The sequence below is a fragment of the Myxine glutinosa genome, chromosome 4, assembly GCF_964187855.1.
Source record: "Myxine glutinosa chromosome 4, kmMyxGlut1.1, whole genome shotgun sequence".
In the NCBI taxonomy this organism is placed as follows: domain Eukaryota; kingdom Metazoa; phylum Chordata; class Myxini; order Myxiniformes; family Myxinidae; genus Myxine; species Myxine glutinosa.
The window spans coordinates 208,733,051-208,751,046 of record NC_136264.1 but is presented as its reverse complement, the minus strand read 5'-3'; positions in this window follow the sequence as shown (position 1 = coordinate 208,751,046).

The window sequence follows — 17,996 nt, the reverse complement described above, 5'->3', positions numbered from 1 at the left end:
GTAGGGAACTCCTCAATTTCGTAAGAATTCTCATCGGACATGTCGGAACCACTGTCTGAGAAACTTTCAATTCCTGGTTCTTGGGGCTCTGAGGTAACTTGTGGTGTGCAGGTGTTATCCTGCTCCATATTAATAGGAGCAGGAGTGGGTAGTGGAATTAAAGGAGCCTCGGGTAGTGGGGGGTGGGGGGTGAAACCGTAACGGGTTTGACAGTTTGAGGTTCTCCATCAGTTTTACCAATGTGCTCAGGCATGTTATGTAAGACCGCCGGCACAGGTATGGCTGGGGTTAGAATATTTTCATTATGCTCAGAAATTGGAGGCACTGGAGGTACGATCGGATTTTCTGCTATCACGTTTCCTCCTATTTTTACGGTTGGGTCTTGATGCACTTCAGCATCATTCACAGAAGGAGGACACGGACACAGTTTTACTTTTCCCTCGAGGAGGGATGTAATTTTCCTCCGTTGCATTGTGGGGGGAAGTCTCAGGGGAGGGCTGGGGATCTACATTCTCATGCATGAGCAGGTCGTACCGGTTGCTGGGAGTAGTTTGGTCGGACAGAGGCATTCCCGCAGTGTTTGACTGAAAAACTACCACCATTTCTTTACGAGGTTTAAATGAATCCTGGGGTGTTTTTCTCTTCCTTAATGAGGAAACAAGTGTAAACCCATCCCAGATGTTCATGTTCGTATTATCAGCGGTCGTTAAATTGGGTATAATGTCATCTGAGACAGTAGTTGGGGGAGTTTGCCCGTCAGTGTTGAGAGGTAGAGGGGGCACAGTATTGCCCAGAGAGCCTGTCTGCTCGGTCACAGAGGGTGCAGTTTGGGGACAGAAACGTTTTAAATGTCTGAACTTTCCACAAGTGAAGCATCTTTATGTCTCGGTTGACGCATATACTTGGTAGTCGTGATCTTTTTACGGAATTTAATTACCACGTTTAATCCTTTATCCACGTTTAATCCTTTATCCACGTTGGATGTGGGAAGTACAATGTATGCCTGGCGTCGGAAAGACATGACGTGCTTCGCCTGTTCACTCCGACAGCCCAGCGGCAGCATCTTGATCTGGGACACGACTGGACCATAGCGCGATAGTTCCGCTAACAGCGACTCATTTTTTAGAAACGGGGGACATTGGATAGGAGATGAGAGAGAGAGAGAGAGAGAGACTTTTGACTTTTCACTTTTGAAGTCCTTTTATTATCAAAATAATACAAAAAAAATGTATTTATATCTTTACACCAACCATAAATACATGAAAAAGCAATGAAACGAAAAGGTTACAGAAGTATCACGGCACACAATTTGCCAAAATAAACCATTAACTTTATACAACCTACAAAAATATTACCAGTTGGTTCTCACGAACCTCACACAACCCTTCATGACACCAAATATTGGTGAATTCATCGAGATTGTTTGCATCCTTATATAAACAAAACTCTAGTTTAAGTCTTGCTGACACGAGGGCATTGAAAAACACCATTACATTGCATTCCCCGGCAGGTTTACCGTTCAATTTCTCCCTTCTTGAGAGATATATTGCCAGCTTGGCTGTTGCGACAAGAAACCTCATTAACATATTTTCCTTGCTTGACTTGGCATTAAAGCCGAAAATAAAAGAACGCAACGAGAAAACAACCTTCATTCTGTGTGCCACAAGATTAAACCACCGAAACAAAGGAACCAATCTCACACAATTAATGAAGGCGTGGAACACGTCCTCCGTACATATACAGAATGGGCAACATGTGGATGTAGGAGAGAAATGGTTGATTAACTTATTGGAGGGGACTATCCAGTGGATCAGTCTCCATTGGAGATCACCAGATCTTTTACTTACGAGCTTGCTATACATGGAGTTCCATACAGGTTCAGAGGGGGGTCCCACAGGCAACAGTCTCTTCCACCGGATTACTCCATTTAGCGGCGTATCCCCCAGCAGTAACTTGACACATGACTTGTATAGCTCTTTACTGCTAGTCTCTTGAAAGGGGCTTATCCCCATGCTAACCGGGGGTAAGTCTTCCAACTTGAAGTGCACCAGTAACCCAGGAAAACCCCACTCATCGTGCAATGGTTCGAGCTCGTGGGACCAGCATACTCTCAGCCGTACCCCTATTCGTATCACCTCTCTCAACACTTTTGCAGTCACTCTTTCGGACCGAATTCCTGCTAGCTCGGCTACTTCTCGAGCTGATTTCCACCCGCAACCTGAAACTTGCCGGAGGTGCCATACTTTTGTGATGCCGGCAATTATGAAATGCTGGCAGAGGTCCCTACTTTTGGGTATGTTTGGGAAAAGCCGATTGCAGAACAGAGGCTCTTGTGCAAACATATGGATGTCGTAGTTGTCTTCTTGACGGCACACTGTGAGGTTCTGCCAAGCATTCAACACACTCTGATAAAAAACAGGAAGAGGAGATGTGTCAACTTGTTGAAGCAGGACCAAGAAACATTCGCGGCCATATCCCAGCCCACCAGCTTGCCGCAAAATGTGGGTGGCCAAAACATGGTTTGGTAATTGCTCTTTCACCAAAAGTTTTTGCACAGAGCTTAGCCGAAAGGCCATTATACGGCTCCTGATGTCGACCATACTCTGGCCACCCTCGGCCAATGCACGGCATACAACGTTTGGCCGTAACCAGTGATGCCCTCCCCAAAATAACTCCAACAGTTGCCTTTGCACTTCCTTCACCAAGCCTTCTGGTGGTTGCAGGCAGATGAATCTGTGCCACAAGAAGGAGGCGACGAGGTTCTTGACTACCAAAACTCGGCCCTTATACGAAAGGTGAGGCAGAGCTCTCCTCCATCTTCTCAATCTCTTTTTTACGCGTTCAGCAACACCTTCCCAGTTTTTCTGGCCATACTGTGGGGATCCAAGGAACACTCCAAGATAGCGAACACCTTCATCCACCCACTTTAAACTTGCAGGAAGGTGTATTGGCGGGTCTTGCGCCATTCTAGATGCACTGTCCCTGACAGAGGGAACCCATAGCGCTTTGCTCTTTTCCCAGTTGCACTTCAATGAGGAAGCTAAACCAAACAAATGTAGGCACTTAGCTAGAGCTGCAATGTCGTTATTGTTTTTAACAATGATTGCAACATCATCAGCATACGCCGATACGACAACTGGAGGATGATCAGGAGATATACTCATTCCAGAAACGTTATTCCTTAGTAACACGAGAAGTGATTCCATTACAAGGGTGAACAGTAAGCCGGAGACAGGGCAACCTTGCCTTACCCCCCTTTGAACCTGTATGGGAGAACAAAGCTCATTGTTCACCTTAACTAAACTGAATATATTGTTGTACAATAAAGCAATATAAGTTCTGAAATTATCTCCAAATCCACAGGCTTCAAGCACATGATTCAAAAAGACATGATCGATGCTATCAAAAGCCTTTTCTAAATCAAGAAAAATTATACCAAAGTCATTCTGCACACAGTTGCCATCTATGAGATCTCTAATGAAAAATATGTTATCATACATAGATCTACCTGGAATACAATAACTCTGATCAGGGTGAACCAAATCGCAAATTACCCTTTTAGCTCGATTCGCCAAAGCTTTTGAAAGGATTTTATAATCAGTGCATAGTAGAGAAACAGGTCTCCAATTCTTCATGTGTCGCAAATCACCATTCTTTGGAAGAAGGGACATCACCGCTCTTCTCAAACTTAAAGGCAATTCTCGATGAGTCAGTGATGATTCAAGAACATGCATCAGTTCTGGACCTAATAGTTCCCAAAATTCCACATAAAATTCAGCCGGCAGACCATCGATTCCAGGGGCTCTTCCCGAGTCCATTCCAGCCAGGGCTTGCGTTAACTCCTCGAGCGTAATTGGCGAGTCCATATCCAGCCGCTGGGACTCAGTTAACGAGGATAGGTGAGAGGTTAAAAGTCTCATTGTTTCATCACAAACAACCTGTTTTGAAAACAGTTTGGAAAATAAGTCTTGAACACATAACCGTCTGTCTCTGGGATTTACAACAACAGCTCCGCCAGGATTAATTACAGAAAAAATGTTCTTGGGTGCTTTACTGACAGAGTCCAGACGAAAAAAAAGCTTTACTAGGGGTATCTAAAACCTTTAAGTTCTTAACCCTTAGTCTGAGCAACAACCCTGCTGCTTTCTCCTGGATTAACTCTCTCAGCTGAGTCTTCTTTTCTAGTAATAACTGGAAGTTTCTTGCATTATTATTTTTAGCAAGTTTACCTTCGAGCTGTACAATGTCAGCTTCCAAACAAGTAATTGTTATATTCTTAACATTTGTAATGTTTGCTCTAAACTGTTGACAAAACACCCGAATCTGGGCTTTTGTATTGTCCCACCAAAGATTAACTGAAGAAAAAGAGGGCTTTCTTTGGATTTGATTAGCCCAGAAAACTTGGAAGGCTTCTTTAAATAGACCATCTTCTAGAAGACTGGTATTAAATTTCCAGTATGCACTTTTATTTATTGACTGAGGAAAAAGAAACCCCATGGTTACTAAATGATGGTCTGAGAATATTGACGGAAAATAATCTGGAGAGACTATAACGTTTCTAAAAGGTGAGTTTATATACCATTGGTTGAGTCTCGCAAAGGACACTCTTCCTCTGGTGATACGGCTCCAGGTAAACTGAGGTTCATTGGGGAAAAGTACCCTCCATACATCTAGCAAACCAACCCGAGAAAGGAAAAGGGATAAATCAATACATGATTCGGGATGAGGTTCTGCCGAGTTCCTGTCCATTACAGGTTCAAAGGTACAGTTGAAATCACCCCCGATACACACACATTGGTTTAGATCAACTGTCTGCAGGTGATTAATCACAGACGCAAAGAAAGCTTTCCGTTCTGTGCTCTCACTTGGTGCGTACACATTGAATAATGTGAAATGGAAATTATTAACCTCCAGTTCAAGAGAGCTGAATCGGCCTTTAATGATCTCCTGGAAGAGGATTGACTCAGGTACTAGCCCTGGTCGAAGTACGAAAGCAACACCTGCCGAAAGGGAAGACAGGTTGCTAAAAAAGCACTGTCCCCCAAAAACGCGACACCAATCATATTCTACGTTTTGGGTGATGTGCGTTTCCTGCAATAAAAGTACATCGACATTTTTGCGCCAAAACAAACTTTGCACTTGAGTTTGGCGGTTTGGGTTTGCACCTCCACCGTTAATGTTCAAGGTGCCAAAGGTAATTTGCTTCATTCTTTATCAAAAGGCTTGATTGGGTGTTGCGAAATCTCAAGACTGGCTTTTGTAATAAATTTCCTGAGTCGGTGAAATTGTGACCTTGTTAGTGGAAATTCTTTGCCCTTTCTTGTTATTTCCTTTGCTGATTGAATAAATGAACCTAAATCAGGAAATGTATCCCTGATAACTACATACTGCTGTCTGTAGGTTTCATTCAGAAAGGAGAGTACGAGTTGAGGAGATATCATTGGCTGACTCAACTGAGACTCAGACAACTCGGGCACCTCGTCATCCTCATCAGATTCCGACAAGTCTGACAAGGTCCCTCCAGGATCGAGGATGTCGGCCTCCGTGGTCACGATGGGAATTGTCAGTATCTCTGGGGATTCGCTGGAGAGCTCCACTGTGCGATCCACGATGCCATGGTGATATTTGTGCTCATCAGAAGTTGAAGCCTCGGTTTCATCCTCTTGTGGAGCACAATCTACCGAATCGATGAGCGACTCGGTAACACAGTTTTTAATCTGCATCGGTAGAGCAGCACTGTAGAGGGATGAGTCAGTCACTGTCTGCTCGTTCACACTCACAGTGACTGATGTCAATGATCGTAATGGTTCGTTCGAGTGTTTATCAACGTATTCAGCGTTGCAACTTATTTCACCCATATAGCAATTTGCGTCCACAGAGTTGGTACACAAACTTTCAGACATATTATCCTCAATTCGACCGTGCCTTCGACACGGTCTGGCACCCCGCTCTGCTCACCAAACTCTCCTCCTTTGGTATCCATGGAAATCTCCACGCATGGCTGGCGGACTTCCTCTCTAGTCGTCGTCAACGTGTGGCCCTGAATGGGTTTCTCTCATCTCCTCTTCCTGTTCAGGCTGGAGTTCCCCAAGGCAGTGTTCTGGGCCCCGTGCTTTTTCTGGTCTTCATCAATGATCTCTCTGACTCTCTCGAAAATCCTCTCTATCTCTTTGCTGATGACTCCACTCTCTGCCGCTCCATTCCTCTTCCCTCAGATCGGCAGTCTGCTGCCTCCTCACTCTCTGAAGACCTGGACAAAATCACAGACTGGTCAAACAAGTGGAACATGTCTTTCAATCCTGACAAATCTCACACTCTTACTATGTCTCTCCGAAAAGATCGACTGGACAACCCTCCCATCTACTTTCTCAACAATCCTCTCCAAGAAGTTCTGTCGCTCAAGATTTTGGGTCTCACTATCTGCCATGATCTTTCTTGGGAAAACCACATTTCCAAGCTGGCCTCCAAAGCCAGTCGCCGACTGGGCATCCTCCGTCGTGCGAAGTCCTTCCTCGGCACACCTGAGCTCCTCACCACATACAAGGCTTTCATCCGCAGCTCAATGGAATACTGTTCTCCCCTATGGGCCGGTGCTCCTGCCTCACACCTAGCTCGGCTTCACGCTGTTGAAACCAAAGCTTTCAGAATTATTGGAATCTCCCGCGATGAAGCTATCTCTGAGGGCCTTTCACTCACTCACCGCAGGCAGGTAGGTGGTCTTTCTGTCTTCTACCGACTCCTCTCCGGCCTTGCACCCCCAGCTCTCTCTGTGCTCTGTCCCCCAAATATTCCTACAGGTCGCACAAGATCTGCCAGCAACCCTCTGATGGTTAAACTGCCGAAATCTCGGCTCTCTGCTCACCTTCACTCTTTCATTCCTCTTTTCTCCCGCCTCTGGAACAAACTCCCTCACTCCCTTCAATCCCACTCCTCCCTCCAGGTCTTTAAAACAGCTGTTCACCACCATCTCTTATCTTCCCCCATCCAAAACCTTGATCTTTTCTACCCCCGCTAATTCACCCCAGATCCACCTTGTTTGAAATTCCAACTTCTTTCCTGGAAGTCCTGGCAGTGTCCATATGTTTTATACCTCTCCCACCGCCCCCTTCCCATGCCCCCCCCCCCCAAAGCCCTCGCCCTCTCTCAGATCTCTCGATGTCTCCATGTCTCTCGGTCCCTGCTCTCAAATGTTGTGTTTGTGTCCTTCCCCCTCTCTCCCCATCTTGTCTACCGCTCCCGATGTTATATGTTTTATGTGTCGGTTTGTCTTTCTGTGTGATGAATGTTCGCTCTTTCACGAGCCTCGATCTTGTATACAAAAAAAATAAATAAAAAAATAAAATAAAATATTGCAGCACCCGATTCACCATCCTTTTTTTCAAACCCGATGGAAGCATGAGGAACACATTGAGGTGTGTGTTCAGCTACACTGGCCTTCTCCAATACCACCTTTTTTGGATTACTGGTAGAAAAATTATCAACCGACGCCCTTCGTTTTTTAGAACCAATAATAGGGTCCTCCTCCATTCCTTCACTACATGAGGGAATCGCAGCAAAGGCTGTGCGAGTTGGGGTCGCTTTGGTTTCTGTGACAGGAAGTGAAGTGCGATCATTTTCAATACTCGGGATATGCGCATCGATGCTGCTGTTGTTCGTCTCACTTTTAGGAGGGAACAGCAGGAACCGGTAAACTCACAGGATTAACTCCAGTCGGTTTAATAGGAACACGAGTATTATCATTTTTACAATCGGTGTATGCGTGGCCATTTTCCCCACACTTTGAACACGAAACCTTGGGACAAAAACGTTTAACGTGACCAAAGGCTCCACAGTGAAACTGAAAGCACGTTAGTGAGGCTGACGAGGCGTACATTTGATACTCCCGATCGTCGGATTTTACTTTAAATGAAATATTTAACCCTGTATCATCACCACGATCAGGAAGTACCATGTAAACTTGGCGACGGAAACTCATAACGTGTTTTATCCTCTCGTCTCGGCTCTTCAGAGGGATCATGGACATTCTCGACACAGCTGTTCCATAACGGGAAAGGACTGACATTAGTTTGTCGTTTGATATAAATGGTGGTACGTTTGATACAACGATTTTCATCGCTGGAGTATCCATGGGGGACGCTAACATAAAAACACCACTCCCTGTGGTTAAACCTGCACTCACGACGTTGTGAACAAAGTTTTCTTCGGACAGGAAAATAACAACTTTTTGATTCATTCGTGAGGCAGCTCGGACATGCTCGCACCCGATTATTTTCCCCACTGCGAGTACCACATCCTCAGTGAGGACTCCTTCTGGTGGAACACACACAAATGCATGCTTCCTCGTTAGGCTATCGAACGCCTCTAACCGAGAGCGTGCATTCGCCATACCAGCGAATTTAACACCCCCCACTTGTCCGAACCGGACAAGAAGGTATCAAACCTAAATAATCGAACTAAAGTAAGTAATAAACGTGCATTATAAGCACAAAAATGGCTTACAAAACGCCGTCAAAGCCAGTAGGCCGCACCCAAAATGGGCCCGCTCTCAATCCTCTCTCTCTCGAAGACAAAGGTGTAGAACGGATGAAAACAAAATGCCAAAGTACACAGGATGGGAAGGAGAGGGAGGGGGGGGGCAGGGGAGGGGGAAAACTCACGAAGAACTCACTACAACACAGAGCAGTTGCTCACAGCCGCCATGACGCCACGCCCACCACAAACGGCCTGCAGGGGAGAGGGAGAGGGAGAGATAGAGAGAGAGAGAGAGAGAGAGAGAGACATTTCGTTCCTCTTTATTACTGGGAAGTCAGTGTACATGATGAAAAGTCATACGACACATTTCATATAAATAAGGATGGGGGTTACATGAGGGCAAGGACTAGAATTTACAAATGAACTTGGAGGACACCATCAACCAAGCTGCAAAGGGATTCCTTCACGCACCATTGCTGTGAGAAGAGCGTACATTCAATGAATTCAAGCTCCAGATGTAAACGAGACGTAACTAGACCTTTGAAAATCATAAAAACATCATCATCAGATAAAAGTGGTGCACGAATGGTTTGCATTTTGTGCTTTCTTGATAAATAAATAGCAAGTTTTGCCTCCGCAAACAGATAGTTGGCTAAAATACATTCTTCTTTACACCGGTAAGAAAAATTAAAGCCAAATATAAAAACACAATGTGTGAAAACCAAGCCTAGCCCTTCAATCACACGTGATAAAACTGAAAAAAGAGGAGCCAACCTCGTACATTCAATAAAAGCATGAAAAACAGTTTCAGGGACATCACAGAAGGGACACATTTCCGAGTTGTCAGGGCATATGCGGTGAGATAAAACGTTTGAAGATAAAATATAATGTGCCAGTCGCCATTGCAGGTCCCCAGTGCGTTTGACAATGGGTGCCCTATACATGGTGAGCCATTTGATTGTTGCGGCAGCGCCAATTTGGAGCAGAGGTCTCCAGTGTGTTTGAGGTTCTGTCGGTTTACAGGGAACAAGAATTCCAACACACATGGAATAAACAGAGGATTTCTCCATTGTATTAAAAGGAATAAGACCTTGGAAAGAAATTAAAAGTTTTGGAAAGGGGCATTGTGACAAAGAGGGGTTAGCTTCCACCAGTGGGTCCCATTTTAGCCCGGTTTGTTTAAAAAGGCGTAAAATCAGAGAGAAGATCCTCCCAATGACTGATAGAACGAACACCAGTAGCCACAGCAACGTCAGCTGCTGACTTCCATTTATGGAGAAAAGGGTCTCGAAAGTTTTTGACCTTAGTGCAATCAATATCAATGAATTTTTGCATAAAAGATCGGTCACTACAGACCCCTTTAAAAACTGGGTTTAAAAAGACTGGCTCATTTAAAAACATTGGGAGGGAATAATCACATGCATCACGCTGAAATTGAATCGCCTGCCATGCTTCCAGCATGCTCCTGTAGAATAGGGGGACCAAAGTTAAGTCAATGTTCTTGATGTTGATGAGAAAGAGTTGCTGGTCAAAACCAAGTTTCCCGGCTTGCCTAAGTAGGCAGTGAGCAAAAGCTTTCCACGGGACATCCGTGTACAAGAGCCGGCGTAGTGAGAGGAGGCGAAAAGCCATCACCTTACTGTTGACATCGACCAACCCCTGTCCACCTTCAGCAACGGGCAGGCTTAGCACGCCTGACCGGAGCCAGTGTTTCCCCCCACAAAAAAAGTCAATGAAAACACTTGAGAGTTTTTTAAGAATAAAAGCTGGGGCTTGTAGTGCCTTAAGCTTATGCCACAGCATTGATGCCGCAAGATTGTTTATTATCAGGGTGCGACCCCGATAAGAGAGCTGATTCAGTAAACTTTTCCATTTTAGAAGCCGCTGCTCAGTTTTAGTTATAAGTGTTTCCCAGTTCTTCGAGACGAAGTCCGGAGTGCCAAGAGAGACCCCGAGATAGTGTATCCCGTCTCGTGCCCACACAAGCTGGCCGGGCAAGGTTGGAGGAGGGGCGTCACTTGGCAGACCCAAGTAGAGAGCATTGCTCTTGAGCCAGTTGATTTTTGCAGAGCTTGCTGAGCTAAAAACCTGGACACAATGAACCAAGGAAGAAACATCTTCATCAGAGCGAACAATTACGCACAGGTCATCTGCGTAGGCAATTGTCTTGACCGGGTTTACTGCTGGAAGGGGGGCGAAACCAAGAAGGCGCGCACGCAATCGAATAAGCAGAGGCTCAACTGAAAGGGAGTACAAAAGACCAGACAAGGGGCACCCTTGGCGAATTCCTCTACAAACAGAGAATGGCTGGCATAAAATATTATTTACTTTTAACAAGCTAAAAGTATTCTTATACAATAATTTAGTGTAAGAGATTAAAAATTCCCCGATACCAAAGCCACGTAAAACAGAAAAGAGATAAAAATGATCGATTGCATCAAAAGCTTTTGTCCTGGTCGAGGAAAACCAAACCAACATTCCTTTGTTCAATGGTACAAATATCGATAATGTCGCGAACGATAAAAATACTATCATGTATAGTCCTTTTGGGAATGCAGTAGGATTGGTCGGGGTGTACAATCTCCCCAATCACCAGCTTGAGGCGGTTTGCAAGAGCTTTGGCAAATATTTTATAGTCAGTACAAAGTAACGAGATTGGACGCCAGTTTTTCAAGTTCTGAAGGTCTCCTTTCTTGGGAATGAGGGCAAGTACAGCCCTGCGACAACTGAGGGGTAGCAAGCCAGATTGCAAGCTGTCGTTTAAAAGACCAAGTAGTTCAGGACCCAAAAGGTTCCAGAAGGCCCGGTAGAGTTCCATTGGGATCCCATCTAAGCCTGACGCCTTGCCAATGGGTAAAGTTTGCAATGCGGAAAAAAGTTCTTCCGAAGTAACTTCCACATCCAACTGTTGGCGTGCCATTTCGGACAAGGTGGGCAAAGAGGCAACCAGAGAGTCAATCATTCCATGATCAATGTTCTTGGCACGGTACAAGTCAGAGAAATATTCCTTGGCGGAACCTCTGATACATTTTTGATCGTATGTCACTCTCCCTTCTTTTGTCCGAAGCGAGGTTAGTTGCTGGCTTCGTTTGGTTCGGGTTTCCAATCCAAAGAAGAACTTGGAAGAGGTATCGAGAAAACACAAATTTTCCATTCGGAGCCGGACCAAAGCTCCTCTCGCTCGCTTTACACACAATTCAGCAAGAACGGCCTTTTTCTTAGCCAACAAAAGATTAGTCCGTTCAGCATTAGAAGCTGAGAGGTTAGATTGTAAAGTTAGAATCTCCTTGGTAAGCAGGGATTGAAGAGCAACATCATTCTTGGTATGAAAGGACCCATACTGCTGGCAAAACATTTTTATCTGGACTTTTGCATTGTCCCACCACTGTCCGAGGAGAGGGAAGGAAGCTTTCCGCAGGAGTAAGGTCTCCCAGAAGATTTTAAAAGCATCAATAAAACATTTGTCTTCCAGAAGACTAACATTGAATGTCCAATAGACAGCACCATGATTACAAATCGGGGAGAAAGTGCGAAACACAACCATGTGGTGATCTGAGAAACCACTCGGGACAATAGCAGTATGGGTCACAATATTAAAAAAATCACTATTAATATAAAACCGGTCTAACCTTGTGAGGGACAAACGGCCATTTAAACACCGACACCATGTATACTGGCGTGTGGATGGATTTCGAGTTCTCCAGATGTCAACAAGGGAGAAGGTTGTCAAAGTCCTAGTCAGAGGTACAATACTTGCTGGATGAGGCTCAATCCCATTGCGATCAATGGTAGAGTCCATCGTACAGTTAAAATCCCCACCTAAACAAACAAATCCATTAAAATCAAAATGTGCAAGGGAGGTTTCTAACTGTGTGTAAAAAGCAATTCTATCCGTGCTGTCACTGGGTGCATAGACGTTCACTATTGTGTGTTTAAAACCATTAAGGGTGAAAGTGAGAGAGATTAAGTACCCTTTGAAGGAACTGCGCTCCAACGCGAGTCGAAAGAATTGACGCGACCAAAGACGGAATTCGTCTGAGTTGCTTTATTGAAACCAAACAGCTCAGGTATTCTGACCAGCCCGTTTATCGGGCAACAATATATATACACATTTATGTCGGGAAGTTTGCCCGGCAAAAGCTATACCGGGCATGCCCGGGTATCAAGGGCGAGCCTTGGAAAGGCGAGTCTGGACCTGCCCGGGCGTGTTTGGCTGCGGCCTGGCAAGTCGAGGCTGGGCGTGCCCGGGCGCTCTGGGCGAGCACTGGAAAGGCGATAGCGGGCATGCCCGGACGCTCTGGGCGAGCCCTGGAAAGGCGATAGCGGGCATGCCCGGACGCTCTGGGCGTGCCCTGGAAAGGCGATAGCGGGCATGCCCGGACGCTCTGGGCGAGCCCTGGAAAGGCGATAGCGGGCATGCCCGGACGCTCTGGGCGAGCCCTGGAAAGGCGAGAGCGGGCATGCCCGGGAAAGACGAGACCGGGCGTGCCCGGGAGGTTCGGGCGTGCCCGGGAACAGTGAGTCCGGGCATGCCCGGGAGAGGCGCGTCTGGCCGTGTTCTGGCCGGTGCAAGGCGATTATGTACATCCAGCGGTAACCGCTACACACGCCCCTCCAGAATCGACCTGCACCGGCAGGGTCAATTTAAGGGGGGTCCGGATGACCCGGCCGAAGCGACCCCTGGAGGGTCGTGGGGAGGGGTCTGACGTGGTGGTGGGTGGTCGAGCGGGGGGAACTGTGGACGGGGGGCGGCCTCGCCGCGGAGGAAGGGCCAACCGTGGTGGTCGGTCGACGTCCATGTGCGCCGGTTTGAGGCGGTCCACAGAAATCCGGTCCGGCCGGCCGCCGAAGTCGACGATGAAAGACTTGTCGCCCCGTCGCAGGACCCGGAAGGGCCCGTCGTACGGCGGCCGGAGTGGCCCCCGGTGCGCGTCATGACGCACAAAGACGTACTCCGCTGTGCGAAGCGCCGGGGGGACGTAGGACTGGGGGCCACCGTGGCGGGACGTCGGCACGGGGGCAAATCGTCGGGCGGCCTCCTGGAGGTCCGAGCGCTGGCGAGCGGCGGACCAGGGACTGGTAGCGTCAGGCACGAATTCGCCCGGTACGCGGAGTGGCTGGCCGTAGACGAGCTCAGCGGCGGACGCCTGGAGGTCTTCCTTGGGGGCCGTGCGAAGGCCCAAAAGGACCCACGGCAGCCGGTCGGCCCAACCGTCGTCCTGAAGGCCGGCCATGAGTGCGGCCTTCATGAAGCGGTGAAACCGCTCGCACAACCCATTGGCTTGGGGGTGGTAGGCCGTGGTGCGGCGCAGCGTGACCCCCAACGAACGGGCGACCGCGCCCCAAAGCTCAGACATGAACTGTGGGCCGCGGTCGGACGAGATGTCCGCTGGTGTGCCGAAGCGCGCGACCCAGGTGGCGATGAACGCCTGCGCCACGTCGGCGGTGGTGGTGGAGGTGAGGGGCACGGCCTCCGGCCACCTGGTGGTCCTGTCCACCATGGTGAGCAGGTGGGTGAACCCCCGCGAGGGGGGCAGGGGACCCACCAGGTCCACGTGGACGTGGTCGAAACGCCGTTCAGGCACGGCGAAAGGTGCCAGCGGGGCCTGGGTGTGGCGGTGGACCTTGGCTCGCTGGCAGGCCGTGCAGGCATTGGCCCAGTCGCGGATGTTTCGTCGAAGGCCGTGCCAGACGAAACGCGCCGACACCAGCTTCTGAGAAGCTTTCCGGCCCGGGTGAGAAAGGCCGTGGATGGAGGCGAAGATGCGGCGCTGCCAGGAAACGGGCACGATGGGGCGAGGCTGGCCCTGGGAGACGTCGCAGAGCAGGACGGTGCCCGCGAAGGGGATGTCGGCCAGGCGGAGGCCCGTGTCCGCCACGCGGAGTGCCTGCACCGAGGCGTCGGTGGTCTGGTCGGCCGCCATGAGCGTGAAGTCCACGCCGAGGTGGACCGCGTTCGCGCTGGTCCGCGAAAGGCAGTCGGCCACGGCGTTGTCTTTGCCGGCGACGTGCTGGATGTCCGTGGTGAACTCCGACACGGCGGAGAGGTGGCGCTGCTGGCGGGCCGAACACGGCTCCGTGACCTTAGCCATTGCGTAGACCAACGGCTTGTGGTCGACGAAAGCCGTGAACGGGCGGCCCTCCAGGAGGTGTCGGAAATGGCGAACGGCCAGGAATAGCCCGAGCAGCTCGCGGTCGAACGTGCTGTAGTTTAACTCGTTCGGCCGGAGTTGCCGGCTGAAAAAAGCGAGTGGCTGCCAAACCCCGTCCACCCATTGCTCATGGACGGCGCCCACCGCGTAGTTGGAGGCGTCCGTAGTGAGGGCGATGGGCGTGTTGAGCACCGGGTGAGCCAGCAGCGTTGCGTCGGCGAGGGCCCGTTTGGCACTGGTGAAGGCCGCGTCCATGGCCGCGGACCAAACAATGTCATGCTTGGCCGGCTTGCCCCGGAGGGCCTCGTAAAGGGGCCGCATGAGCTGAGCAGCGCGGGGCACGAATCGGTGATAAAAATTCACCATGCCGAGGAACTCTTGGAGGGCCTTGATGGAACGGGGACGCGGGAACGTGGTGATGGCCTCGACCTTGGTCGGCAGCGGCACGGCCCCGGTCTTGGTGATGCGGTGGCCCAAAAAGTCAACGGTCGTCGCGCCGAAGTGGCATTTGACCGGGTTGACAATTAAGCCGTGCTCGCTGAGGCGACCGAACAGTGTTCGGAGGTGGAGGAGGTGCTCGGCGCGGGACGTGCTGGCGACGAGGATGTCGTCCAGATAGACGAAAAGAAACGGCAGGTTGCGCAGCACGCCGTCCATCAAGCGCTGGAACGCCTGGGCCGCGTTCTTGAGGCCAAACGGCATCCGCAAAAATTCGAACAGGCCGAACGGCGTGATGACGGCCGTCTTCGGGACGTCGGCCGCCCAGACAGGTACCTGGTGGTAGCCCCGTATCAGGTCAATTTTCGAAAAGATGACCCGTCCCGCCAAATGGGCGGAAAAGTCCTGAATATGCGGGATCGGGTACCTGTCGGGGGTGGTAGCGTCATTGAGACGGCGGTAGTCGCCACACGGGCGCCATCCACCCCCCGGCTTTGGCACGATGTGCAGTGGCGAGGCCCACGCGCTATCGGAGCGCCGCACGATGCCGAGGTGCTCCAACGCGTCGAATTCGACCTTTGCCACGGCGAGCTTGGCTGGGTCGAGGCGGCGGGCCCTGGCGTAGACCGGCCTGCCCGTAGTGGGTATGTGGTGCTCGATCCCGTGCCGCACCGCGACGGCCGAAAACGTCGGCCGCGTGAGGGCCGGGAATTCCAAGAGCAGGCGAGCGAACTCGTTCGTTGCCGGGAGGGCGCACGCCAGTTCAGTCGGTGCGGAGCTGCTCATTGTGCACGCCAGGGAGCTGAAGGTCTCGGCGTGGACAAGGCGACGTCGTTTGACGTCGACCAGCAGCCCGTGCGCGCAGAGGAAGTCGGCGCCCAGCAAAGCCACGGGGACGCTGGCGGTAACAAAAGTCCATTGAAAGGGCTGGCTGCCGAAGCAGAGGGTGACGACGCGTGGGCCGAAAGTGCGTATGGCCGAGCCATTAGCAGCGACCAAAGAGGGGCTGCAAACTGCGTCCAGCCTGTCCTGCTCGGAGGCAGGTATGACGCTCAGTTGGGCGCCGGTGTCGCACAGGAAACGCCGTCCAGACGCTTTGTCCCGAATAAACAACAAGTTGCCCGAGTGGCCAGCGCTCATGGCTGGGAATGAACGCCGGCCCGGCCGTTTCCCGACCTGCCGAAAGTGCACGGGGGCCGGCACGTCCGAGCCTTGTGTCCGAACCTGGCGTGGTAATAACACCACGGCCGGTCAGGTGGAGGCCCCGGCCGTCGTGTCGGAAGCGGGCGGTGCGGCGTGGCGGCCGCCAGTTGCACCGGCAGTTCGGCCTCCAACCGCGCAGGGCGCTCGGGCGTCGTGGGCGTCGCCTCGGATGGCGGCGGGCTCCAGGTAACCGCGCCGATGTGCTGGCCCGCCGAGGAGATCTTATCGGCTTCCCTGGCGAGGGCGCGGGAATCCGTGATCAACGTGCCAGCCAGTGCGAGGCGTACCGGGTTAGGCAGCTGACGGAGGAACAGCTCCCGGAACAGGAATGCCGGAGAGTGCTCGCCGAGCAACGAGAGCATATAGTCCATGCGCTCGGACGGGCGCGTGTCGCCGAGCTCGGGCAGGTCAAGCAGGCGCCGTGCGCGTGCTGCCGGTGAGAGGGCGAAAGCGCCGAGGAGGAGCGTCTTCAGCGCGTCGTATTTGTCAGCAGCCGGCGGGTGCTGGAGGAGGCTCAAGGCGCGGGCCGCGGTGGTGGAACCGAGCGCCGCCACAACATGGTGGAAGCGGGTGTCGTCCGCGGTGATGCCTCGGAGGGCGAACTGGGAGTCCGCCTGGGCGAACCAAACAGCCGCGTGAGTCTCCCAGAAGGTAGGCAGTTTAAGCGTCACTGCCGTATCCATGTCGGTAGGTCACCAATGAAGGAACTGCGCTCCAACGCGAGTCGAAAGAATTGACGCGACCAAAGACGGAATTCGTCTGAGTTGCTTTATTGAAACCAAACAGCTCAGGTATTCTGACCAGCCCGTTTATCGGGCAACAATATATATACACATTTATGTCGGGAAGTTTGCCCGGCAAAAGCTATACCGGGCATGCCCGGGTATCAAGGGCGAGCCTTGGAAAGGCGAGTCTGGACCTGCCCGGGCGTGTTTGGCTGCGGCCTGGCAAGTCGAGGCTGGGCGTGCCCGGGCGCTCTGGGCGAGCACTGGAAAGGCGATAGCGGGCATGCCCGGACGCTCTGGGCGAGCCCTGGAAAGGCGATAGCGGGCATGCCCGGACGCTCTGGGCGTGCCCTGGAAAGGCGATAGCGGGCATGCCCGGACGCTCTGGGCGAGCCCTGGAAAGGCGATAGCGGGCATGCCCGGACGCTCTGGGCGAGCCCTGGAAAGGCGAGAGCGGGCATGCCCGGGAAAGACGAGACCGGGCGTGCCCGGGAGGTTCGGGCGTGCCCGGGAACAGTGAGTCCGGGCATGCCCGGGAGAGGCGCGTCTGGCCGTGTTCTGGCCGGTGCAAGGCGATTATGTACATCCAGCGGTAACCGCTACACCTTTAATTATTTCATTAAAATCAACAATGAGATTACAGAGAGAAGGATGCAAATAGATGGCTACCCCAGCCCGAGGACACTCTAAGCTACTGAAGAACCACCTTCCTTTCATTATTCTTTCCCATTCACTCATACAGGAGGAACTACATCTGGTTTCTTGTAAGAGTAAGATATCGATGTGGTTCTGCAAAACAAGCTCCTTAACTTCAGCTTTTCGTAAATACGAGCGTCCTCCGTTTATGTTTAAAGTGGCTATAGAAAAAGCCATAGTGTGGAATTTGGGGAAGGGTATCAGTCAATTGGGTCATGATATGCCTGCAGGTGCTTCCTTGCTTTCAGAACCCATTTCCTGAGACGAAACATTTGTGGTTCAGTCAAACCAAACTGCTCGGACTGAAGGA